Here is a 27,749-nt window from a genome sequence, read left to right as displayed (position 1 = left end):
GCCACCCCCACCACATGAATCATCCTTTGTTCAGAGAATCCCACCAGTTAGTCACTTAGTAATCTTAGTTATCAAATCGAATGCCGCAGTATCATGGTGCTTGTGTTCAAGTCACCCTTATTTTTGTTAGTACGGGCTCCAAAGGGCAAGAATAGTGATGCTCAGATTCAGATGTGCCAAAGAGAAGCTGTAAGGTACTTCCTTTAGGTGAAATGGTGAAAAGTTCTCAGTTTAATAAAGAAAAAAATTGTATGCTAAGATTGCTAAGATCTCCAATAAGAAGGAATCCTCTATCCCTGAATTGTGAAGAAAGAAAAAGAAATTCATGTTAGTTTTTCTGCTGCACCTCAAACTGCAAATGTTATGACCAGAGTGCAGGGTCAGTGCTTAGTTATGACAAAAAAGGCATGGTATTTGTATACTAAGATATTTTGAGAGAGAGAGACCACATTCACATAGCTTTTATTACTGTATATTATAATCATTCTGTTTCATTTTATTGTTGTTAATCTCTTGCTGTGCCTAATTTATAAATAAATTTTATTATAGATATGTATGTATAGGAAAGTGCTTCCTTGGTGGCTCAGCTGGTAAAGAATCCGCCTGCAACACAGGAGACCTGGGTTCCATCCTTGGTTTGGGAAGATCCCCTGGAGGAGGGAATGGCTGTGTACTCCAGTTTTCTTGCCTGGAGAATTTCATGGATAGAGGAGCCTGGCATGTTACAGTTCATGTGATCACAAAGAGCTGGACACCACTGAGTGACTAACATACACATGTATATGAAAGAACAGTATATATAGAGCTCTATAGTACCAGAAGTTTCAGCCCTTCACTGGGGTCTTGGACTATATCCCCCACAGATAAGGGGGGACCACTGTATTTAGAAATAACAAATTAACTGAATTTTCTATTTTCCTACAGAAAGTATTGTATTGTATATGAAAGTATTGTATTAGTCTGAGTTCTTCAGAGAAACAGAACCAACAATATATACACAGAGAGATGATAGGAAATTGACTCACAGTAGTAGAGGCTGAGAAGTTCCTGAATCTTCAGTTGACCAGGGAGAGTCTGAATTTGAATATCTGAGAACCAGGCGAGCTGATGGTAAAAGTTCCAGTCAGAGTACTAGTCTGAGGGCAGGAGGAGACCCATGTTCCAGCTGCGAAACCATCAGGCAAAAAGGGAATTCTCACTTGCTCTGCCTTTTTGTCATAATCAGTTCATCAATGGATTGGACAGGGCCCACCAATGTTGAGGAGAGCAATCTGCTTTACTCAGTCTGCCAACTCAAATGTTAATCTCATTGAAAACACACTCACAGACACATCCAGATTTTTTTTTTTTTAACCAAATCTCTGGGCAATCAGTGGCCCAGTCACATTGGCACAAAACACTTTCAATGATATTCTTCCCAAAGCAACTTTGAAATGACAAAGAACATTCTTAGAAATGTTAAGTGGGAAATCTACACTTTTCACACAGATAAATAAGGATGTTATCAACTACTGATTTGGGGCATTCACTTCAACTAAGGGTAAATCTTGGAGAAAAGGTAGCGTTTTCAAATTCAGAGTTCCTCGAGGGCATGATACCTGATTGACATGCCCATCTATAAGCTTCCTGATTACATCTATTTTTTCCCCAGATGTCTGATTTTATTTTCGACTTTACTTTGCCACATTTGAATAACCATCTAACAGATTACCTTGCACATAAATTTTATGAATGTTGCTATAATTTGCATGAATTATGTTTATATTTCTGTGGTGGATTTTATTTTCCAACCTATAACTTCTGCCATAAATTCCTAAATGCAAAAGAAGAAATTCAACAGCTTCTTGAGAACATTTGCTGTGTGTATAGACTTAATCAAATCACTTATCTTTGCTTTTATCTACTTGTCAAAGTGTATTAAAATAATGCATTAGGAGTGGATTTAGGGTGAACTGAAGATGTAGTACTATGAATAACCATGCTAGGGCATACTGATAATGAAATCATCTAAAAGAAGCTGAAAGGGATAATTATATCACTTTTAAAATGTATCTTATAATAAAAATTAAACTATACGACTAGTATACTCCTTTAAAAACTATTTTTATTTTGATTAAACAAATAGATGTACATAGCTTTAAGGGTCAAATAGATTTTCAAGGCTTATAATAAAAATTAGCAGTTGCTTGTCCTGTTTAACAGCCCAGTGACAATTCTTGCTCTCAAAGGTATAATCACTGTCAAATCTTCTTAGCTAATTCTCTTGATGCTCATCTCATATTTCTAAATAACATGCTTTACTACTTTAAAACAATTATTAGTTTAGATATTATTGACTATATCACCATCTACTATAAAGATATGAAGATATAATGGCTGTATATACCCATAATACACACATTATTCCAAATTTTTGGTAATTCAGAAGTCTATATTTTAGTAGCAGTCTATATAGGCTATGATGATTACATTTTATTTTGACCTCTTTGTTTTTCCTGAAGTTAATAATTATTTTCTTTGTCATTTTCTCAGTTTTCCATGACCTATCACTACTTTATCCCCAAATTATTAGCCAATGTAATACTGTCCAGTATGTTATTACATCAGTACATTCAAAGACATTAATTAGCAGGTCATTTCCTGACCCTCCCCCCCACCCCATACAGGTGTCCTCCTTACAATCTTTCATCCTTTTGCTCAGTTCAGTTCAGTTCAGTTGCTCAGTCGTGTCTGACTCTTTGCAACCCCATGAATCGCAGCACGTCAGGCCTCCCTGTCCATCACCAACTCCCAGAGTTCACTCAGACTCACGTCCATCGAGTCAGTGATGCCATCCAGCCATCTCATCCTCTGTCGTCCCTTCTCCTCTTGCCCCCAATCCCTCCCAGCATCAGAGTCTTTTCCAATGAGTCAACTCTTCGCGTGAGGTGGCCAAAGTACTGGAGTTTCAGCTTTAGCATCATTCCTTCCAAAGAACACCCAGGGCGGATCTCCTTTAGAATGGACTGGTTGGATCTCCTTGCAGTCCAAGGGACTCTCAAGAGTCTTCTCCAACACCACAATTCAAAAGCATCAATTCTTCGGCACTCAGCCTTCTTCACAGTCCAACTTTCACATCCATACATGACCACAGGAAAAACCATAGCCTTGACTAAACGGACCTTTGTTGGCAAAGTAATGTCTCTGCTTTTCAATATGCTATCTAGGTTGGTCATAACTTTTCTTCCAAGGAGTAAATGTCTTTTCATTTCATGGCTGCAATCACCATCTGCAGTGATTTTGGAGCCCAAGAAAATAAAGTCTGACACTGTTTCCACTGTTTCCCCATCTATTTCCCATGAAGTGATGGGACCAGATGACATGATCTTCGTTTTCTGAATGTTGAGCTTTAAGCCAACTTTTTCACCCTCCTCCTTCACTTTCATCAAGAGGCTTTTGAGTTCCTCTTCACTTTCTGCCATAAGGATGATGTCATTTGCATATCTGAGGTTATTGATATTTTTCCCGGCAATCTTGATTCCAGCTTGTGCTTCTTCCAGCCCAGCATTTCTCATGATGTACTCTGCATAGAAGTTAAATAAGCAGGGTGACAATATACAGCCTTGATGTACTCCTTTTCCTATTTGCTCAAGTCTAGACATTGCTTTCTGTGACTAAAACTTCCTTTTCATCATCCCCTGAGAATTCTCTTAATTTTGTCATGTATTATATTCTAGATTTCCTGAATACTGTGTAGTCCTCTTTCATGGTTTATTGCCCCCCTTTTTTCTCTTTCTTTCTTTCTTTCCCTGTCTCCCTCCCCTCCCTTCCTTGCTTTCATTTTCCTTCTTGTTCTTTTTGTTGATTTTGAATAAATTTCATGTAGCTTCCTGAGACAATGTATATGCAAGTTATGCTTTTTAAGATTTTTGCAAGACTAAATATATATTTTTTTAATTCTACTCTCATACATGATGTATACAGGCTTCCCAGGTAGTTCCTAGTGGTAAAGAACTCCCCTGCCATTGCAGGAGACTTAAGAGACTCAAATTTGATTCCTGGATCAGGATGATCCCCTGGAGAAGGTAATCGCTACTGTTTCCAGTATTCTTCCCTGGAGAATTCTATGGACAGAGGAGCCTGGTGGGCGACATTCCATGGGGTCACAGAGAGTCAGGTACGACTGAAGCAACCTAGCATACATGACATATAGATTGAGAGATTGTAGAATTCTAGGGTGCAAATTATTTTCCATGATTTTTTTCTTTTATTTTTCCAGTTTTATTGAAATATAATTTATATATCACTTTATATAATTTTAGAAATATAATATGATCTGATACACATATATTATTAAATATATAACATATATAGTATATAACCTAATGCTGCTGCTGCTGCTGCTGCTAAGTCGCTTCAGTCATGTCTGACTCTGTGCAACCCCATAGATGGCAGCCCACCAGGCTTCCCCATACCTGGGATTCTCCAGAAGAACACTGGAGTGGGTTGCCATTTCCTTCTCCAATGCATGAAAGTAAAAAGTGAAAGTGAAGTCGCTCAGTCGTGTCAGACTCTAGCGACCCCATGGACTGCAGCCTACCAGGCTCCTCTGTCCATGGGATTTTCTAGGCAAAAGTACTGGAGTGGGGTGCCATTGCCTTTGCCAGTATAACTGAATATATATATATATATATATATATATATATATATATATATAAAAATGAATATATAAATATGTAACATATATCATTAAATATATACCTGGGGCTTCCCTGGTAGCTAACCTACTAAAGAATCCACCTGTAATGCAGGGGACCCTGTTTTGATCCCTAGGTCAGGAAGATGCCCTGGAGAAGGGAATGGCTACCCATTCCAGTATTCTTGCCTAGAGAATTCCATGGACAGAGGAGCCTGGCAAGCTACAGTCTGTGGGGTTGCAAAGAGTCATACAAGACTGAGCAACTTTCAATAGAACAGATTGTTAAATGATTATCACAATGGAGTTAGTTAACACCACCATCATCTCAAGATTTACTTTTAGCAACTTTCAAATATGGCATGCTGCTACTGCTGCTGCTAAGTCGCTTTAGTCGTGTCCGACTCTGTGCAACCCCATGGACAGCAGCCCACGAAGTTCCTCTGTCCACGGGATTTTCTAGGCAAGAATACGGGGTAGGTTGCCATTTCCTTCTCCGCAAATATGATATAGAATATTGTTAACTACAGTTACCATGCTGTACATTAAATTTTCAGGACTGACTTACTGTATGATTGGAAATTTGTACCCTGGAATCAACATCTCCTCATTTCCTCCACTCCCTGATGCTGCTGTTGCTGCTAAGTCGCTTCAGTCGTGTCCGACTCTGTGCAACCCCATAGACGGCAGCCCACCGGGCTCCCCTGTCCTTGGGATTCTCCAGGCAAGAATACTGGAGTGGGTTGCCATTTCTTTCTCCAATGCGTGAAAGTGAAAAGTGAAAGTGAAGTCGCTCATTCGTGTCCTACTCTTAGCAACCTCATGGACTGCAGCCTACCAGGCTCCTCCATACATGGGATTTTCCACCTCCACTCCCTACCCTATGGCAAACACCATTCTACTCTGAGCTCAGCATTTTAAAATTCTGCATATAAATAATATCATACAGTGTTTGCATTTTGCTGTCTGACTTATTTCATTTAACATAATGCTGTCAAGTTTCATACATGTTGTCTCAACTGGAAGGATTTCTTTTTTTCTCAGGTTGAGTAATATTCATAACTGAATATTCTTAACTCATTAATTCACCAGTAGACAGACGCTTATATTGTTTTTATGTCTTGGCTACTGGGAATAGTGTGGCAATGAACATGGAATGTGCATGGAATGTGTATATTTAAGATCCTTATTTTTTTTCCTTTGAATATATACCCAGAAGTGGGATTGCTGTGTTACATGGTAGTTTTATTTTTAATTTTTGAGGAACCTCCATACTATTTTCCATATTTACATTTTACATTGCCAATTTACATTTTCATCTGTAGTATACAAAGTTTCCCTTTTCTCTACATGTTTACCAACATTTTTTAGTCTCGTCTTTTTTTATACAGCCATTCTAACAGTGAAGTGCTATCTCATTGTGGTTTTGATTTTCATTTCCTTGATGATTAGTTATGTTAAGAATCTTTACAAGTGCTTTTCCCCACGTCTTTGAAAAAATGTCTGCTCAGGTCCTCTGTCCATTTTTTATTGGATGGTTTTTTTATGCCACTGAGTTGTAAGAGTTCCTTATATTTTTCATTATTAACCCCTTATCAGATTGATGTTTTGCAAATAATTTCTTCTGTTCTGTAGGTTGCCTTTTCATTTTATTGATCATTTCTTTTGCTGTGCAAAAGCTTTTTAGTTTGATGTAGTTCAGTTTATTTTTACTTTTATTACTTGTGCATTTGGTGACATATCCAAGTGATTGTGGCCAAGACCAATATCCAGGACCTTTTCCCCTGTTTTCTCCTAATAGTTTCACTCTTTCAGATTGTATATTTGTCTATAATTTATTTCAAATTAATTTTTTTAGTGGTGTAGAAAGGGGGCCAGTTTCATTCTTTTGCATGTGATTGTACACTTCTCAGTACCATTTATGGAAGAGACTATAGTCTGGCCCCCTTTCTACACCACTAAAAAAATTAATTTGAAATAAATTATAGACTTAAAAATACAGGAAAGTTATGACCAACCTAGATAGCATATTCAAAAGCAGAGACATTACTTTGCCAACAAAGGTTCGTCTAGTCAAGGCTATGGTTTTTCCTGTGGTCATGTTTGGATGTGAGAGTTGGACTGTGAAGAAGGCTGAGTGCCGAAGAATTGATGCTTTTGAATTGTGGTGTTGGAGAAGACTCTTGAGAGTCCCTTGGACTGCAAGGAGATCCAACCAGTCCATTCTGAAGGAGATCAGCCCTGGGTGTTCTTTGGAAGGAATGATGCTAAAGCTGAAACTCCAGTACTTTGGCCACCTCACGCGAAGAGTTGACTCATTGGAAAAGACTCTGATGCTGGGAGGGATTCGGAGCAGGAGAAGAAGGGGATGACAGAGGATGAGATGGCTGGATGGCATTGCTGACTCAATGGACGTGAGTCTGAGTGAACTCCGGGAGTTGGTGATGGACAGGGAGGCCTGGCGTGCTGCGATTCATGGGGTTGCAAAGAGTCGGACACGACTGAGTGATTGATCTGATCTGATCTGATCTTTTCTCCATTGAGAATCTCTTGTCAAATATTAGTTGAAGCTAAATATGAGAATTAATTTCTGAGCTCTAGATTCTGTTCTATTGGTTTATATGTCTTTTTATGTCAGTACCATATTGTTTTGATTATGATAGCTTTGAAATATAGTTTAAAACCAGTAAGTGTGATCTTTCACCCTTGTTTTTTTTCTCAGAAATGCTTTGGGTGTCTGGGGTCTTTTGTAGCTCCATATGAATTTTAGAATTATTTTTCTTTTTTAGTGAAAAATGTCATTGGAATTTTGATATGAGTTGCACTGAATCTATAGATGGCTTTGAGTAGTATAGATATTTTTAAAATAACAGTTCCTCCAATTCATAACAATGGGATAGCTTTCCGTATATTTTTGTCTTTAGTTTCTTGCATCAATGTCTTATAAACATCAGAATGCAGATATTTCATTTCCTTGGTTAAATTTTTCCTAAGTATTTTTTAGATGCTATTTTAAATGGCATTGTTCTTTTGGGGCTTTTTCAGATGGTTCATTGTTAGTGTTTAGAAACACAACTGACCTTTGTATATTACTTTTATGTACTAAAACTTTACTTAATTCCTTTATTAGGTCTAACAGTTTTGGTGGACCCTTTGGTATTTTTCTAAATATAAGATCACATCACCTGCAAACAGGGCAATTTAACTTCTCTTCCTTACTGATTTGGATGTCTTTTATTTTGTTTTCTTTCCTAATTATTCTGGCTAGGACTTTCAATATGTTGAATAGGAGTGTTATCAGTGGGCATCCTTATCTTGTTCTTGATATTGGAGGAAAGCTTTTAACCTTTCACCATTGAGTATGATGCTATTTGGGGGCTTGTCATATATGGACTTTATTATGTTAAGGTGTGTTCCTTCTATATTCAATTTCTGGAGTGTTTATAATAAAAGAATACTGAATTTTGTCAAATTTTTTTTCTGTATCTATTGAGATGTTCATATAATTTTAGTATTGCATTCTATCAGTGTGGTGAATCAGATGGATCACTTTGTGTATGTTGAACCATCCTTGAATCCTAGGGATAATTTGCATTTGTTCACAGTATATGATCCTGTTAGTGTGTTGTTCAATTTGGTTTGCTAATACACTGTTGAGAATTTTTACATCTATATTCATGTGGAATATCAGCCTGTAGTTTTCTTGTAGTATCCTTATATGCCTTATTTGCCAGAATAATGCTGGTCTTGTAAAACAAGTTTGGAAAATCTCACCTCCATTTTAATTTTTCTGAAGCATTAATGTTAATTTAATTAACGTTAACAGAAATGTTAATTTCCATAGTTGCGAATTTTCTGAGTTTTCTGTTGTTATTGATTTCTAGTTTCATTCCATTGTGATAAAGAGATACTTGGTATAATTTCAGTATTCTTAAAGGAATGATTGGCAATAGTTCTTCTTTAAATGTTGAATAGAATTCACCAGTAAAACCATCTCATCCTGGACTTTTTTTGTTTGTTTGTTTGGAGATTTTTGATTATGTGATCTCCTGACTAGTACTTGGCCTGTTTGTATTTTCAATATCTTTATGATTCAGACTTGGTAGGTTGTATGTGTCTAGGGATTTATTTGTTACTTTTAGGTTAACCAACTTATTGGCATATGACTATTTACAAATAGTCGGTTATGATCTTTTCCTTTTCTGTGATATCATTTGTAATGTGTCCTTTTTCATCTCTGATTTTATTTGAGTCTTATCATTTTTTTTCCTTAGGACTTCCCTGGTGGCTCAGATGGTAAAGCATCTGCCTACAATGTGGGAGACCCGGTTTCAGTCCCTGGGTTGGGAAGATCTCCTGGAGAAGGAAATGGCAACCCACTCCTATATTCTTGCATGGACAGAGAAGGCTGGTAGGCTATAGCCCATGGGGGTTGCAAAAAGTCAGACGTGACTGAGCAACTTCACTTTCACTGTACTAAGTCTTAAAATCAGTTAATCTAAGTCTTCTGAATCATTTTCTTACTGCTGTCTCCATAGTGCAATCGGTTAGTGCATTCAGCTCTTAACTGTAAAGGTTGGTGGTTCGAGTCCACCCAGGGACGGTGGGGTGGCATTGACTTCCCTGGTGGCTCAGACAGTAAAGTGTCTGCCTACAATGTGGGAGATCCAGGTTCAATCCCTGGGTCGGGAAGGTCTCCTGGAGAAGGAAATGGCAACCCACTCCAGTATTCTTGCCTGAAAAATCCCATAGACAGAGAATCCTGGTAGGCTACAGCCCAAAGAGTCAGACACAACTGAGTGACTTCACTTTCACTATACTTTCTTTTTCCTTAGTCCTTATTATTTCCTTTCTGTTGCTAACATTGGGCTTAGTTTATTTTTCCTTTTCTAATTCCTGTGTATAGTTAAGTTTTTATTTGAGATCTTTTCTGGGGTGTAACGTAGAAGTTTACCACTGTGAACTTTCTTGTTAGTACTGCTTTTACTGCATCCTAGAAGTTTTGGCAGGTTGACTTTCCACTTTTGTTTGTTTTAAAGTATTTTTTATTTCACTTTAGATTTCTTTATCCATGGGTTGTTTAGAAATGTTAATTTCCATAGTTGTGAATTTTCTAGTTTTTCTGTTGTTATTGATTTCTAGTGTCATTCCACTGTGCTCAAAGAGATACTTGGTATAATTTTAATCTTCTTAAATTTGCTAAGACTTTTTTTTTTTTACTTAACATATGATCTATTCTGGAGAATTTTATTAGCACTTGAGAATAATGTGTATACTGCAAATATTAGATGCAATATTCTATGTCTGTTAAGTCCATTTCATATAAAATGTAATTCAAGTGCAGCATTTCCTTATTGATTTTCTAACTGATCATCCATCCATTTTTGAAAGTGAATATTGATGTACCTTGATATTCTACTATTATTTTCTGTTGTCTATTTCTCCCTTCAGATCTGCTAGTATCTGTTTAATATGTTTAGATCCTCTTGCATTAGGTGCATATGTATTTATGATTTTTATAGACTCTGATGCATTGACCTCTTTATCATTATATAATAAGCTCCCTTTGTCTCTTATTACAGTTTTTTAAATTTACATAGATTTTAAAATTCATTCAAGTACTCTGTGCCTTTTGATTAGAAAATTTAATCCATTTACATTTAAAGTAATTACTGATAAGTAGGGTGGCAGGTGGTAAAGAATCCACCTGGCAATGCAAGAGATGCAGGAGACACATGTTCTATCCCTGGGTCAGAACGATCCCCTGGAGTAGGAAATGGCAGCCCAATCCAGAATTCTTGCCTGGAAAACTCCATGAACAGAGGAGTCTGGCAAGTTACAGTCCATGGGGTCCCAAAGAGTCGAACATGACTGAGCAACTGAGCACACATGCAGAGATGTTACTAATGACATCTTATTGTTTTCTGGCTTTTATATAGTTTTCCTCTTCCTTTCTTTCTGTTTTTCTTTGTGAATTGATGATTTTCCATAATGGTATGATTTGATTTCCTTCTCATTGCTTTTTGTATATATAGTGTAGGTGTTTGTTTTGTGGTCAACATTACATTTACATAAAACATTTTATAGATATAATCAGTTCAGTTCAGTTCAGTCACTGTCATGTCCAACTCTTTGCGACACCAGGAATCACAGCACGCCAGGCCTCCCTGTCCATCACCAACTCCCGGAGTTCACTGAACTCACATCCATCGAGTCAGTGATGCCATCCAGCCATCTCATCCTCTGTCGTCCCCTTCTCCCCCTGCCCCCAATCCTCCCAGCGTCAGAGTCTTTTCCAATGAGTCAACTCTTCGCATGAGGTGGCCAAAGTACTGGAGTTTCAGCTTTAGCATCATTCCTTCCAAAGAACATCCAGGGCTGATCTCTTTCAGAATGGACTAGTTGGATCCCCTTGCAGTCCAAGGGACTCTCAAGAGTCATCTCCAACACCACAGTTCCAAAGCATCAGTTCTTCGGCGCTCAGCTTTCTTCACAGTCCAACTCTCACATCCATACATGACTACTGGAAAAACCATAGCCTTGACTAGATCGATCTTTGTTGGCAAAGTAATGTCTCTGCTTTTCAATATGCTATCTAAGTTGGCCATAACTTTCCTTCCAAGGAGTAAGCGTCTTTTAATTTCATGGCTGCAGTCACCATCTGCAGTAATTTTGGAGCCCAAAAAATAAAGTCTGATGTGGTTTCCACTGTTTCCCCATCTATTTGCCATGAAGTGATGGCACGAGATGCCATGATCTTCGTTTTCTGAATGTTGAGCTTTAAGCCAACTTTTTCACTCTCCTCTTTCACTCTCCTCAAGAGGCTTTTTAGTTCCTCTTCACTTTCTGCCATAAGAGTGGTGTTATCTGCATATCTGAAGTTATTGATATGTTTGTTTTGTGGTCACATTACATTTACATAAAACATTTTATAGATATAATGATGTTTTAATTAATAGCAACAAGTTTTATCACCTATGATAATTCTGCCTTTTTATGCTCCCTTATTGATTTTTTGATGTCACAATTTACCTCTTTTTATTTTGTGTATTTGTTAGAAATTTAGAGTAGCTAAAGTTATTTTTAAAATTCCTGACTCTTAATCTTTATTCTATAGTTAAATGATTAACTCATCATTAAATTACAGAATTAGAGTTTTATAATCTGACCATATACTTGCCTTTACCAGTGTTGTATATTTCATATGTTTCCATGTTAATAACTAGAGTTCTTTTATTTTAGCTTGAAGAACTTCTTTCAGTATTTCATTAAGGCAAGTCTAGTGATGATGAACTTCCTTAGCTTTTTCTATCTATGAATGGCTTTATCTCTCTTTCATTTCTTAAGGACAGCTTTGCAAGATAAAGTATTCTTGATTGGAAGGTTTTTTTTTTTTCTTTCAATACTTTGAATAAATCATCCCACTGCATCCTGGACTGTAAGCTTTCTGCTGATAAATCCTCTGATACCCTTAAGGAGTTTCCTTTGTAAGTAATAAGCTTCTTTTCTCTTTCTTCTTAAAATATTCTTTATTTATCTTTGATTTTAAATTTTTTATTATAATTATAATGTGTCTTGAAGAAGATATTTTGAGTTGAATTTGTTTGGGCACCTGTGATCTTCAAGAACATGCATGGCCAAATCTTTCCCCAGATTTTAGAAAGTTTTCCATAATTATTTTTTAAAATAAGTTTTCTATTCTCTTTTCCTGTCCTTTAGGAACTCCAGTAATTTGCAAATTGGTTCATTTGATGGTATACTATAGATCACATAAACTTTCTTCACTTTTATTATTACTTTTTCTTTGTTGTCTAAATGGATAGTTTCAAAGGTTCTGTCTTCTATTTCTTAGATTCTTTATTTTACTTGATTCATTTTGTTGCTAATACTCTCTATTGCTGTTTTTTGTTTCATTCATTGCATTCTTTACCTCAGTAGTTTTATTTTATGATTCTTTTGAATGATTTTTACCTCTATTAAACTTATTTTGTTTATAATTTGTTTACCTGGTTTATTGAATTGTGTTTCTCTTTTTTCTTATAGCTCAGTGAGCTTTCTTAAAGCAGTTATTTTTAATTCTTTATTAGGCAGTTTGCAGCTGTCTATGTCTTTTGGGTTATTATAGTATGTTTGGACTATTATAATATGTTTGTGGTGTCATAGTTCCTTGATTTTTCATACTCCTTGAAGTCTTACATTGTTGACTTCACATTTTAAGTAGTGGTCAGATCCTCCAATCTTTACTATCTGATTTTGGAAAAGAATTACCTTCTTTTAGGCCTACTAGGGTTTCTGAGGGCAAAGGCACCCCACACCAGTACTTTTGCCTGGAAAATCCCATGGGTGGAGGAGCCTGGTAGGCTGCAGTCCATGGGGTCGCTAAGAGTCAGACACAACTGAGCGACTTCACTTTCACTTTCATGCATTGGAGAAGGAAATGCCAACCCACTCCAGTGTTCCTGCCTGGAGAATCCTAGGGACGGCGGAGCTTGGTGGGCTGCCATCTATGGGGTCGCACAGAGTCGGACACGACTGAAGTGACTTAGCAGCAGCAGCAGCAGGGTTTCTGAGGTTTTCTTGGACATTCTTTAGATATTCTTGCTCCACACTTCTTGCTCCCTCTTGTGGCAGAATTATTAACCTTGTGTGCTTTCTCTCTATCCTGTTGCCCGCAAGCCAATTACTGACTCTCCTTTTTGCTTACTCAAAGGCAATATTAAATGTGTTAAATGTTCAAGTTCGTGGTCACTTCCTCACCCATGGATTCTGTTCAGCTTTCTGCACATGCTCACTGACTGTCCGATGAAACTTGTTCTTGCTACCACCAAGATCTGTACAGGAGTCGGTCATGGAGTTGAGGTGCACAGTGTGCTGTGGGTGCCTGTATGTCAGGTAGGTGGATCCATGGGTGAGGCACCCCCGTGACTATGAAATGGGTTTCTTGTTGGAGTCCATGATGCAGTTTAGTAGGATCCATGCTCCTCTAATGCATTCCTGGATGCTGTTCTTCTAGCTGTCTACTATCTTTCAGTCCTACAGCTTGTAACTCAGTCCTCCAGATAAGAGTGAGAGAGAAATCGGCCTCTGGAAGCATACCACAAAGCTCAGAAAGCTAGTCTCTTACTCATGTTAATATTTTCTTCCTTAGGAGAAATCATGGACTGAAAACCACTCTCTTGGAACTGAACTGTGCAATCTGGTGGGAGTGGAGGCGGGGATGATGTGGCAAACTCAAGCTGTGCCTCTCACCTTCTTCAGTTTGTCCAGTCTCAGATTTTTTGTTCTAACAATGGGCTGGGACTTCTCTACTGGACTCCTGGACTTCCAGAAAAGCTCTTTCATCCATGAATGATTGTCTAGTCTGTGTTCTCAAGGTCTCCTGGTCTGTGAATAAGCAGTCCCGGAGCCAGTTCCTGGGCCACTGCAGGATCCACCGCCAGAACCAAAGTCTGTTTGCTTACTACCCTATACATAGGTGGTCAAGACTTTTCCTGGGCATCTTAGTTTGGTGGTGTTGGATCCCAAAGCTTCCACAAAAGCACTTTTTCTGTAATGGTTGCCAAATAGTTGTCGATGGAGGGATTCCACAAAGGATAACTTATTCCACCTTCTTACTAACATTACTCATCTCCTTCAATTTTTGAATACAGTGCTTCATTGGCATCTATTTTCAGTGTTGTTCTGAGAAGTCTGATACTATTCTGATTCCTTATCCACTGAATGTAGCCTGCTTTCCGCCCCCAGTCACCCCCTAGATGCTTTCGAGATCTTCTCTTTACCCTCAATCTTCTGAAATTTAATAATGTGAAAATATGTTTCCCTGTCTTTCCATGTACTGAGCTGGGCACTTATTGAGCCATTTTAGTCTAGAAACCTGTGGTTTGCCATCGGTTCTGATAAGTTTCTTTGTATTATCTCTGTCTTTGGATTTATTGTTATCTTGGGCCTCCTTGAATGGATACTACTGTTTTCCTTCACGTCTTTCTCTGGCTACTTTTTTACTTTCTGGAAAATTTCTTTAGTTTGTTCTTTTGAATCTTCACTGCAATTTTTATTTATATGATGATGTTTTAATATTTAAACTTCTTTTTTGTTTTCTAAAGAGTCTTTTCAACATCCTATTTTTGTTTCTTCTCTTTTTCTTTCTGTTGCCAGTAATTATAAATCTTCTTTTTGAAGATTTCTTTAGTTCCCTGAAAATTTTCTGTTTCTTCAGTGTTTATTTTTTTTCTTTCATATTAGAATTTTTCCATAAAGCTTTGGTTATTCTTGGTTTTCTGTTCCTAATATTCCTGACACACTAAAACCTTTATTGGAAGTTTATGCCTATGGATAGAATGGGGTTTGGGTAGTGCTTGTCAAAGGGTAGACTTTGGGTGATGATAGGGCAGGGATCTTGATGATAAAGGTTCATGTCTATACTTCTAAGTATGTTTATCTTGAGTTCAACACAGAGCTCATCTTGAGAAACTTTTCTTGAGTTTCTCCCAGAAGAAAAATTCTTCAGTCCTTAGTCAGAGAAGAGCTTTAATATCTCATGGCTCAGTGTGTAGTCTTTCATTTAATCTTTCCTTCTAATATAGTGTCTGCACCTTTGGTTAATATCACTGAATACAAAATCTCTCTGGGTTTACTCTCTAATGAGTAAGTCTCAGCTTTCAGTAAGGGATGGTGAAGTTGACATCCGGCAGTGTGGTATAGGAGGAAGTTTAGAGGTATCATTTATCCTTACACAGACTTTGCACCAATCCTTGTATTTCCAATTGCACCTGCATCTCACTTTCAGGGATATCTGTTATTTCTATCCCATACATTTTCTTTTCTTTTCACTCTCACTTTTCTGAAGTATAGCCTTAAATATCCTCCTCATAATGTATACATATGAAATAAAACTCCTGAATCTGTATATGAAGATGTATTTCTTTTTCTCTCATCCTCAGTTGATAGTTTAGCTGGGAATATAATTTTAGGTTTAAAAATCATGTTTTCTCCCCCAACATATTTGGGAAGGCATCACTCTATTGTCTTCTAGCATTCTGTATTTTTGGTTGAAAATCTGATACTTGTCAGAAAACTTTGTATGTTATCTATTCCTTATTTGTGGATGCTTATATTATTTTCCCATTAACATGCTCTTCTGGAATTTTACACTTACATACTATTCAACATTATGAATTTCAACCCAGCAGTAAGCTTTCCTCTGACATCCCTAACAGAAGCCTGGTTTCATTGAGATAACTCCTCCTCCTCTACACAGACCTAGTGATTCAATTAAACTTGCTTCATTTCTACCCTAGGAATGATCTTTAATTAATTCTAATCTTGTAATATGATCTCATCTCCCTTGTTAGTGATTGTTTTAGGAACAGGCAAGGGACCCAATTCTGGAAAAAGGGAGAGTTGCTGGAGGCTTTGGGGAGAATCCTTTATCGCTCTTAAGAGAGAATTATTGGGAGCCTGTTTCTTTCTTTCCTTTTGGAAACAGAAAAGGAAGAATATTGCATCATTTGCTTCTGTCATTCATTTATGACAATGAGGTAAGCTATCTCTAAAACAAAGCCAATCCGCAGAGGAGAATAGCATTCAAACAAAGCTGAAGCCTGATCATACTAGGCTTGGCATCGTCTTTGCTTTTAGATTCCCTGTTATATGAGCTAATAAGATTTCTTATTGTTTAAGACAGTTTCTATTGGTTTTTTGTTACTCAAAACTGAAAGTGTCTTAAGTAAGTTGTAGAAAAGCATTTCATCTTTCACTCTGAGTCACGTGAACTGAAGAGTGGGTTAGGTGGGTAGGGAATAGGATTATCATCCTGCATTGTAGTTTAATAGTCAGACTTTGAGTTTAGCCAGTAGCATCACTTCCACTCTCTGCACCTGACAGTTCTAAGCCTTATGCCTCTTTACGTGTCATATACAACATGATACTGTCATAGGGTCTAGAGACAGAGTACAGAGCTCTGCCACTTTTTATCTAGGTACTAGTTGCTTGTTATTAAATGTCTTCATGTTTTAGTTTACTCATATTTAAAATGAAAATATAATGGTATCTACTGCAGCGAGAATAGTTGTATTAAATGAGTTACCATGTGTAAAGTGTTTGGCATGTAGAAAGTGCTGTTTAATTGTTAGCTTTTACCAAATTACTCCACATTTTTTCGCCTCTTCATTTTTAGCAACAGTACCTTAATCAGTTCAAGATGTTCAGTTAAAAGTACTAATTTTCAGAGATTACATTCTAGCTAGATTTGGCTGTATAATGCAGTTCAGACCAATAAAATGCAAGCAAAAAACTACTGGATGAGGCTTTGAAAGAACCTGCCAAAATGTTTTTGCTCAACAGCCATAATGTATCTTTTCTTCTTGCCTCACCCCCTCCTTTGTATATGGAATGGAACATGATGCTTGTATATACAAGATCTATCTTGCCATCACAGGAACAAAATCCACACATTTGACAGAGAGAAGAGCCAATGCTTACAACTTCCCTTAGCAACATATCAACCTTGAAGTACCATAGAATTCTTACTCTATGAGGAGGAAAACACCTGTTTTGTTAAGCACTGAACTGGGGTTTCTGTTACATGCAGCCAGAGGCAGTCCTGACTTCTTCTACTCATTGGATCGTCCAGGTGGGGTGGTATGCTCTTCTAGCCTTTTGAAATCTTGGTTTTAAGGAAGTTATTTTCTTATTCTGCTTTATACTTCAATAGATTTCCATCCTCTTGTCACATTTTAGATATTGTCTAGTTATCTGCAAGTAATTTCATTAACTTCTTCCATCCTCCTTACTTTCAAGGTTTACTCCTTTTCTGCTGTTGCTGCTGCTGCTGCTAAGTTGCTTCAGTCGTGTCCGACTCTGTGCGACCCCAGAGACGGCAGCCCACCAGGCTCCCCTGTCCCTGGGATTCTCCAGACAAGAACACTGGAGTGGGTTGCCATTGCCTTCTCCAATGCATGAAAGTGAAAAGTGAAAGTGAAGTCGCTCAGTCGTGTCCGACTCTTTTCGACCCCATGGACTGCAGCCCACCAGGCTCCTCCGCCCATGGGATTTTCCAGGCAAGAGTACTGGAGTGGGGTGCCATTGCCTTCTCCAATGCATGAAAGTGAAAAGTGAAAGTGAAGTCGCTCAGTCGTGTCCGACTCTTAGTGACCCCATGGACTGCAGCCCACCAGGCTCCTCCACCCATGGGATTTTCCAGGCAAGAGTACTGGAGTGGGGTGCCATTGCCTTCTCTGTTACTCCTTTTCTACCCTTGTATTTTCTACTCTAGAGGGAAGGAAAATAAAAACAGTAATACCTAACCTGGAGACTGTGAACTTTAATGCTTTTAGAAGCTACGAACAATATAAAAAGTGAAGTATCCAGATATAAGATAAAGGGATTGGTGTGGACTGTGGAGATATGGAAAATGTGTGAATAAATACAAATAAATCAATATTGTATCATTCAAAGAATATGTACCTGTAGGCCCAGTTGTAAGTACAGATGGCAATTCTGTAAACTCTGAATCTGATTTAAAGACATACATAAATGTGAAGGAACTCTCATTATTGGACGGCATGCACATTTTCACTTAAACACCAACATCAGTAACAAGAAAACAACTATTAAGACCTTTTAAACTTAAAATTGTATTTAACTAAAATACTTCCATTTGTTTTTTTTTTTTCTAAAGAGTTTCTCCCCTTTTATTTTGGGGAAAATTTGGGGAATTTTGGCTGCTACAGAAGATAATGCAGTAACTCTAATATTACACTCAATAGGCAAAACAAACAAACAAAAATCCTCTCTGTGGGGTTGTTATGGCTTTGGAAGAAAACTGACTAGGCAGAAATCTAAGATAACAGAAAGTGCATTTCCCTCCCCCATCTGTTTTCAGTTTCTTTCTTCTCCTTGGCTAAATATATAGGTTGAGGAGCTAAATTATAGTAATGGCTTTGAGCCTTTTAAAACCCTAACAAAGAAAGAAGTTGTTACTAATGATATCCAGTGTATACACATAAACCACCTGTGTGTATCCTGCTTTCTTATAAGACTGCACTTGAATGGAATCAGCAAGAGACCAGGCCTGTGCTGATCCCATTTCCCATAGAGAAGAGTGGACTACAGCAGCAGTAAGGGCTAGTTGTTGTGGTTCTGTTGATTGGTCAGTTCTTTTGTCTAAGTGCTGAACATCTACACAGATAAAAATTTTGCCAGCAAGGAAACTGAGGTTTAGACTGGAAAGTTGTACTTCATAAACTCAAACAGTAACTGGAGAAGCTGGAATTCTGTTCACGTGCTGCTTAGTTAGAAAGCTGATGGAGTTTTCCTTATGTCATTCAAGTTCCCTTAATAGCGGACAGTTAAAAATTCTGGACACTTAAACAAATAGGTGGCAGACTGGACTGATAATCAGAAAGCCAGGATTCTTGTTTAGACTTTTCAGCTTGGACAATTTTATTGGTCACTTATCCTCAAGGTTCACATTAGTAATCATTAAAATTTTCCACGTTTCAAATTCTAGGCAACTATAATTTAATGTTAAAAGCTGTATATTAGACTGAGAATTTCTAAATGGTAGAATCTTATCTAAATATTTGATTTATGTAGTACTTACACACCTAAAGAGACCTTGAAAATTTTGTTTCTAATGTTGACAATTTGTCAAATTTCAAATGTATTTTCCTTATTACCTTTTCATATCTAATATGTTGAGGAACTCAATATAGGAAGGGCTTCAAACAATCATATCTTTGGAACTAGTTTTATCTAGAAGTCTCAATCCAGATGTCTGAGTAAAAAGTACATGAAATTTTATCATATTTTGGGCATTTGTGGGAAATAGAGTCTTAGTTTAATTTAGTATAGAGAATATGGTAACTTTAGGTTTTTTCATAAAATAGATGCTTATTAAATATTTGGCAGGAGGAAGTTTTGAAATACTTAGGATTACTAGGAAACTATGTGCATGACTTCAGACTAGGGAGTTTTGTACATATGACTATATAATTTCATTTACATATTCCTTTAGTAATACAAAATTTTAATTTCAAAAGACTTAAATAGATATTATGAATAATAGTTTGTTTCAACAATGTATATTCTAAAAGTTTTTAACTTAACTTGTAAGTCCTCTTTTCTGGGAAAAAAAAAAAAACCCTCCTCTGTCACATTGTCACATAACATCCTATTACCCTATTTTCCCAGGCTGGCAGGAAACTGTCCACTATAGATGTCTGGAATGGGGAAATAGTTCTCTTTGAGCATCTTCTTTGATTGAAACTTCATCTCCATGAAATACTTAGATGAGACTATCAGGAAATTTAAGTAGTTCCTGACTTTTTGTACTAATGAGGTAAAAAATCTTTCTTCCTATGATATATAACAAAACCCAGACTTTCATATTTAAGATATCCCAGTGTTTGAATTCTCATCTCCTCTCATCAATCAGTAAATAAATTTGTATCGTGTGTCTGCTATGTATAATATCCTATTGAGGACTACCTTTGCTACTTGGAAAACTAGCCAAAATATAGACCTGGTCACAGTTTAGTTTTTTCTGAACATAATGGCTGAAATGATACAAAAATAGAGTTTCATTGAAATTAAAAGTAAATAACTTTGTGAGGGTCAATCATTTATATTTTAATGTTAATTATTGTGATCACAATTTTATATTTTTATAACTAGATGAACTGGAAACACTAGAAGGAGTAAAAATAAGGAAATGAAAATTAACTTTGGATCTTTAACATTAACAAAGCAGTGCTGGTTGGACTACAAAGTAAGATTTGGGCTTACAATTCATCCATTCATTCATTTATGTACTCAACCAAATATACTTCCTCAGCATTTGTAATGTGCCACCCTCTCTTCTAAAGGCTGGATACAGAAAGACAAGTTGCATCCAGAAACTGGATGACAATATTTATTAACTGTGTTCTGGGAAAGAGACATGATCTTAAGATGAGAAGAACAGAAAGCTGAGCAAATGGGAGCCTGTGTTAAATGTTGACTACTCACACGTTTGGCCCCAGGCCAGCCCTGCTTTCCTTCAGGATGACACTTTAGCAAGAATAAACAAAAGCATGTGTGTAGATTAGAGCAAAAACAAACAAACAAACCCATATCTTTCAACTTTTTGCCGACAACTCTTATTTCTGTATGTGAGTACTTCTATACTTTCAATAAAACAATCTTATTGCAATCACAGTTTATTTGGTAATCTCTCTGACTCAAAAGATGCATTAATTTTTCTTTAGTGTAGCTAGTGGTTTATGGTTCACCACACTGTAAATGATATGGAAGGTTCACCTTACTGGAGTAAACAGCAGCATAAAATATCAACAAACACGGAAAATGATAAATATATTGATTTTGATTCAGTGAATTCCTCAGTGAATTTTCCTCAATCTTGTTCTTTTCATATTTGTTTAAGCCTACTAAGGTTTCCTTTTTAACAATGTGACATAATTTTGCAGTAGAAGACTTTAGATGATGCCATAGTTTTTACATAGCTATAACATGAAAAGATCTTGCTGGGATAATCCAATGGAAAGAGGAGCCTGGTGGGCTACAGTCCGTAGTGTCACTAAGAGTCAGACATGACTGAGCAACTAAACATACACACAACATGAAAAGAAGCCCTCTTTTAAGTCAACCTTTTAAGAGATGTGTTCTGTCCCCCTCTTTTCCCTTGTTCTGTCATAGTTAATCATTTATTATGATATACAGAAGACAGAGAGTATCTTGAACTCTGGGAAATAGGAAGAAACAAAAAGATTTCTTAAGATCACTGCAATACAACAGTTTGCTATACAATAATCTTTGCATAATTATGCCCAGTAAAGAGTAAAGAATGCACACTTGATTTCTAACACAAATATCCAGATCTCACTCATGAAGAGACTGAAGAGAATTATTAGCCACCATGTAAATATATAACTTAAGTAAGAAATGCTTTAGTGGAAATATTGCTTATTAATGGATTATTATGTATTATGGGTTGAATTGTGCCTCACTCAAACTTCTACGTTGAAATTCTAACCTCCAGTACTTCAGAATGTGACCTTATTTGGAGGGAGAATCTTTACAGAGGTGATCAAGTTAAAATCAGGTCATTAGTATTGGCACGAATCCAATATGACTGGTGTCCTTTTAAAAGGGGGAATTTGGAGATGGATACACACACAGGGAGAACACCATGTGAAGATGAAGGCGGAGATTGGGGTGACGCTTATGCAAATCAAATGATGCCAGAGATTCGCAGCAAAACACCAGCAATTAGCAGAGAGGCATGCAACAGGTTCTTCCTCACAACCTTCAGAAGGACCCAACCCTGCTGACACCTTGATCTTAGATGTCTAGCCATCAGAACTGTGAGACAAATTTTCATTGTTTAAGCTACCCAGTTTATGGTACTTCATTGTGGCAGCTGTAGCAAACTACAAATGATAAAACTCTCATCTAATACTGCCTTCAAAATATTGCCTAAGGCTCTGCTTATTGCTGACAAAATGTTTGGTTGTTTTTTTTTTTTTTTTTTTTTTAACTCTATGGCTGCTAGTATTATAATTACAATAGTAATAGCTAGGTTTTTAAGAAAAAAATTTTTTTAGCACTTACCATATCACAAGCTCTATTTGATCATTTCTGATCCAATGAGTTGAATGGAGAGTGAAAAAAAGATTTTTTCATGTTAAAAGAGTAATTTTATTACTTTATTAAGCACTAATTATTAAGTGTTTTATTAAGCCACTGAAGGTTTGGGGGTGGAATTAAAGGAGCTTATTTACTTACACTAATATGGAAATTGTCATCTTGAAGTGAGATGCTGCTCCAACAAAATGTGAAAATGTAAAGCCATGGGTTAGATGGGGGCTTTCCAGGTGGCACAGTGGTAAGGAATGCCAGTGCATGCCTGACAGTGAGGAGAAATAAGAGATGTGTGTTTGATCCCTGAGTCAGGAAGATCCCCTAGAGTAGAAAGCAGCAACCTGCTCCAGGATTCTTGCCTGGAAAATTCCATGGACAGAGGAACCTGTTAACAGACTATGCTGTTGCAAAGAGTCAGATATGACTGAGCATGCACACACGTTAGGGTAGATGGAAGGTGATGGGGAAACTGATACTTAGGGAATATGGGAAAATCTTTGCTTAAAAACCATTGACTACTCTAACTTAGAAGGAATATCCATCTACAAATGATTTCTAATTAGATGTTGAAATGGTCCATAGCCCTAGTGTGTGTTGTCTATTATTAACTGTAGTTCACAAAAAATTACAAAATGTGATGAGCTCAGGTGAAAATAAGCTTTCAAGAAGAAATGAAAGAGAGTTCATAAATCCAAGGTCTTTCAGGGTTGGGAAACCGAACTACTTGTAGAGATTGAATTAAAAAGACTTTGAGTGATAAGATGCAGTTAAAAAAATGTTATTACTTGAATAGTGTCTTAGCTAAGTCGCTTCAGTCGTGTCCGACTCTGTGTGACCCCATAGCATAGATCAAAGTAGGATTTGGCTTAATCGCAGTTGTTCAAAGAGTCCAATGACAACCACCATTAAGTACAGTGGAAAAAAGGTATGAAGAAGTAGCCATGCAAAATATATTTGAATATTATTTTTAGGAAATAGCTTTGGATATGATTACTGACTAACACAAACTGGCAGGAATAAATAGATCAGAAATCTACAAAGTTTTTGAGGGATTGTATTGTCAAGAAAACCAAAAGTGCACTCTTTAAATAGGTATTTTAAAATTCAGATAATAACATTAATTTTTATACTCCCACATACAGAAAGTAGCCACGGAATGCCTCCAAGGATGACATGCTCTTCAAACTCTTTTCAGATGCGACTAAAATAATGACCAGGAAGAGGCCTCAAGAGTTCATAACCAGAGGCCACGGAGAAGAAGTGATAAGATAATTCTTCCCAGAAAGTAGAATCAAGGCCTAGTCCAACAACTTCTTCTTTACCCTATCCCCACCTCAGGTGTGAGGCTTCCAAAATATCTTTGCAGCGGTATTTCACAATTACTAAAAAACACTGACTGTGTGTCCTCCATCCTTTCCAATTCAGAATACTTAATGGAGGAGCATTGTACTATTTTCTTTGGGTAGGAGGCAGATGTGAGTTTGTTTGATTTATGAGAGGAAGAATTGAACAGATTTTGTTGACCATAATTTGGACTGTGGCTGAAACTGTGTTATGTATTCAACACATTAATTTCTCTTCCTGGGCACACGGGTTATTTTCCCTTGAAATTAACCTGAAGGCACAAGCAGAAATAATATGAAGCACTTTCAGACCCAGCCCATAAAACAATACTGAACAATATAAACAATTCTTTATTCTTGTATTCCCCTTCAGTATTAACTTTGTACATTTTTTTCATATGTACCTAAATACAGGAGCATCCTTGGTCCATGAGTCACCATTAAAAGCGGAGTGTCAGAAGAGCTGCCTGACTTTCACTGGACTGTTATTTGAACAAAAAAATAAACAAGAGATCTGAAGTCTTTATTAAGATAGCATAGCCAAGTCTATTCTGCATGAAACAGAAATCTTTGGGACACTGCAGCCCATGCCAGACCAATTTCTACTCAATATTTTGCAAACATGGAGAAGACTATGGCAGTTTAATTCAACATATAGCTAGGCTTTGCACCGTAATTTGAAAATCCAACAAGAGCACCATTTTCCAAATTACCCTGAGTAATAACTGTTCTAGTGTGCAGTTGTTCTGTTCACTAAACCTAACCTTTCTCAAGGAATAGACAGAAAGAATGCTATAATTTTTATAAACAACACTAGTAGATTTTTAAAGTATTTTATAAAGTAAACAGAAGAGTTTTATATTGCATACCTAGATCCATTTGATGTGTCTCAAGCATCAATCTTTCCAGTTTCCAAGGTTTTTCTCTGTATTTCCAGAAATAGGGGTCAGTGTCACTGCTTGCTCTTTCTTCCCAGATTGTGGAATGGAGATTTGGATACATAATTATAAAAATATATATACAGCTAAAGGAAACCATTAATTCTTACTCCTCTTGGATGGCCCCCTATTCCCTACTCTCTTGGCTTACTCTTCCATTTTCTGTAACACATGAAAGGAAAAAAAGGAACTAAAAGTAATGCCAAAGTCAGAGCTGGTGACAAGTCTAGCATTTGGCAAATAGTTCACTCCACAATTACCCTTTCCTCCAGTGGTTCCAGACCAGGGACATCATTTCGTCATTTTTCTTTTGAAATCTTTGCCTTTATTTGTCAGAAATGATTCATGAAACTCTGTATATGATGAAATGGAAGCCTTTTTCATATGCATTACCATTTTTCTCATTTGTCATTTTCTTTTTCAACTATTCTTATGTTTTTTGTATTTCTTTGTGTTTTTGTACGAAAAGTCTTATCTACTCCAAGATTATAAAAACATCCACCTATTTCCACATAATTAATTGTACTTCTTCAATTTTTAGAAATTTAAATCTTTGATCCATCTGGACTTAATTTTAGGATAAAGCATCAGATAGAATTCCACTTTTTCCAAATGGCTAAGTGGTAGTTCTGAGACTGTATTTTGAATAATATAGTTTTACCTCTTTCTCTGTCATTTTAATATTTCTATGTTAAATCCTCATTTGTACTTCTTCCTATATCTAGACTTTCTGTACTTTTTATCCTTCTTTATTTAAAAATATATTTTCATGTAGAATGCATTTTCCCTGGTTTTCCTTACTGATTTAATTTTCTTTATTTTGCTGATGTTTCTTCATGTCCCTTAGGTGTTGGTGTCCCAGTATCTTGTCCTTGGTGGACTTTCATTCTCATTTTTTATGTTCCTCTAAGATGTTCTCATCTACTTACATGCTTTCTAATAATATTCATTTGGAAAGGACTCCAAAATTATGTCTCCTTGTCTGGGCTCTCTCTAGAATGCCAGAACAATCACCTCTTATGTGTGTCTCTCTCCTTATTCTCTGTTTATCTCAAATATAGCATATCTAAAATGGAAGCTCATGGTTCCTGTTAACCCCTCCACTCAGCCTAAATCTGTTTCCCTTTGGCATTTCCTAACTCAGTCTAAAGCAGCATTGCCCCTCCTGTTGCTCCAAATGGAAAGTTCAGAGTCATACATACTTATTCATAAATAAAGTCTTTTTTGAACCTCCCTTTTCATAATTTTCATGTTAACTCTCATAAAAAAACATTCTCAAATACACATTCTAGCCACACATTCTAGCCTCATCCGTTAATTTGGGACTTGCCTCTTAATTGTTGCTGTTGTTTAGTCTCTAAGTCATGTCTGACTTTTTTGTGACAACATCAACTGTAGCCCACCAAGCTTCTCTGTCCATGGGATTTCCCAGGCAAGAATACTACAGTAGCTTTCCATTTCCTTCTCTAGGGGATCTTCCTGACCCAGGGATCATACCTGCATCTCCTCTTTACTACTTAGCCACCAGGGAAGCCCCACCTCTTATTTAGACTATGACAAAAGCCTCTGTACTACATTCTCTATCTTCATTATCTTCATTTTTATTCATTCATCCTTTAGACAGTTTTCAGAGATATAAACACAGATCTGATCATGGTACCTCCTATATTTCCACCAACTTCCTCCAGGTTTTACCATCTTCTTTAATGTATCTTTAGCTTAACTGTTTATTCTTGCCTTGCACTATAGACTTTGTGTTAGCTTATTCTGGGCTTCTCACTATACACCAAACATACGTGTATCCTTTCATACCTCCAAATATTTGCTTTCAGTCCACTTTTCCTTCTTTGTCTGCCTAACATATACCTGTGCATCCTTCATGACTTATCTAATTGCTAGTTTTCTTTTGCTTCCCAGATATTCCATTTTTTTCCCTCTTGCACTTTAAATAAACTTTCTTTAAATAATAATTTAAATAATAACATCTATGGCAAAATATCAAAATTACTTATTTGGATGATTTTGATTGAGGAGATTTCTTATTCATAACATTATCCAACCTGTAACAAAGTTCATGCCATAGAGCAAATGTTCAAAAATCGTCTCTAAAATGGCATTCAAACTGGAAGAAAATCTCTAATAACATTTGACCATTTTTTTTCCACATAACAGCATCAGTCAGTTCAGTCGCTCAGTTTTGTCTGACTCTTTGAGACCCCATTGACTGCAGCACAACAGGCATCCCTGTCCATCACCAACTCCTGGAGTTCAGTCAAACTCATGTCCTTCATCATGTCGGTGATGCCATCCAACCATCTCATCCTCTGTCCTCCCCTCTCCTCCTGCCTTCAATGTTTCCCCTCATTGGGGTCTTTTCAAATGAGTCAGTTCATCACATCAGGTGGCCAAAGCATTCGAGCTTCAGAATCAGTCCTTCCAATGAATATTCAGGACTGATTTCCATTAGGATGGACTGGTTGGATCTCCTTGCAGTCCAAGGGACTCTCAAGAGTCTTCTCCATCACCCCAGTTCAAAAGCATCAATTCTTCGGTGCTCAGATTTCTTTATAGTCCAACTCTCATCCATACATGATTATTGGAAAAACCATATCTTTGACTAGACAGACCTTTGTTTGCAAACTAATGTCTCTGCTTTTTAATATGAGTCTAGGTTGGTCATAACTTTTCTTCCAAGGAGCAAGCCTCTTTTAACTTTATGGCTGCAGCAACCATCTGCAGTAATTTTGGAGCCCCCCAAAATAGTCTGTTACTATTTCCACTGTTTGCCCATCTAATTGCCATGAAGTGATGGGACTGGATGCCATGATCATAGTTTTCTGAATATTGAGATTTAGGCCAACTTTTTCACTCTCCTCTTTCACTTTCATCAAGATATCTTTAGTTCTTCTTAGCTTTCTGCCATAAGGGTGGTGTCATCTGCATATCTGAGGTTATTGATATTTCTCCCAGCAATCTTGATTCCAGCTAATGCTTCATCCAGTCCAGCATTTCTCATAATTTACTCTGCATATAATTTAAATAAGCAGAGTGGCAATATACAGCCTGACATACTCCTTTTCTCATTTGGTACCAGTCTGTTGCTCCATGTCCAGTTTAACTATTGCTGCCTGACCTACATATAGATTTCTCAAG

At 37.0% G+C, this 27,749-nt stretch overlaps 1 protein-coding gene across 1 annotated transcript in view; it reads left to right on the top strand.

Moving 5' to 3' along the window:
- LOC138990733 (collagen, type I, alpha 1a-like) overlaps window positions 1–17,921 on the top strand; it is a 121,182-nt gene extending 103,261 nt beyond the window's left edge. The window contains exons 6-7 of the mRNA XM_070382790.1: window positions 8,950–9,086; window positions 17,474–17,921. The gene's annotated coding sequence lies outside the window, so the exon portion shown is untranslated. The remainder of the gene's footprint in view (window positions 1–8,949; window positions 9,087–17,473) is intronic.
- Window positions 17,922–27,749: the final 9,828 nt, after the last annotated feature.

Source organism: Bos mutus, chromosome 14, assembly GCF_027580195.1.
Source record: "Bos mutus isolate GX-2022 chromosome 14, NWIPB_WYAK_1.1, whole genome shotgun sequence".
Lineage (NCBI taxonomy): Eukaryota > Metazoa > Chordata > Mammalia > Artiodactyla > Bovidae > Bos > Bos mutus.
The sequence above is the reverse complement of the archived record's forward strand: the minus strand, read 5'-3'. Positions and strand labels throughout refer to the sequence as shown.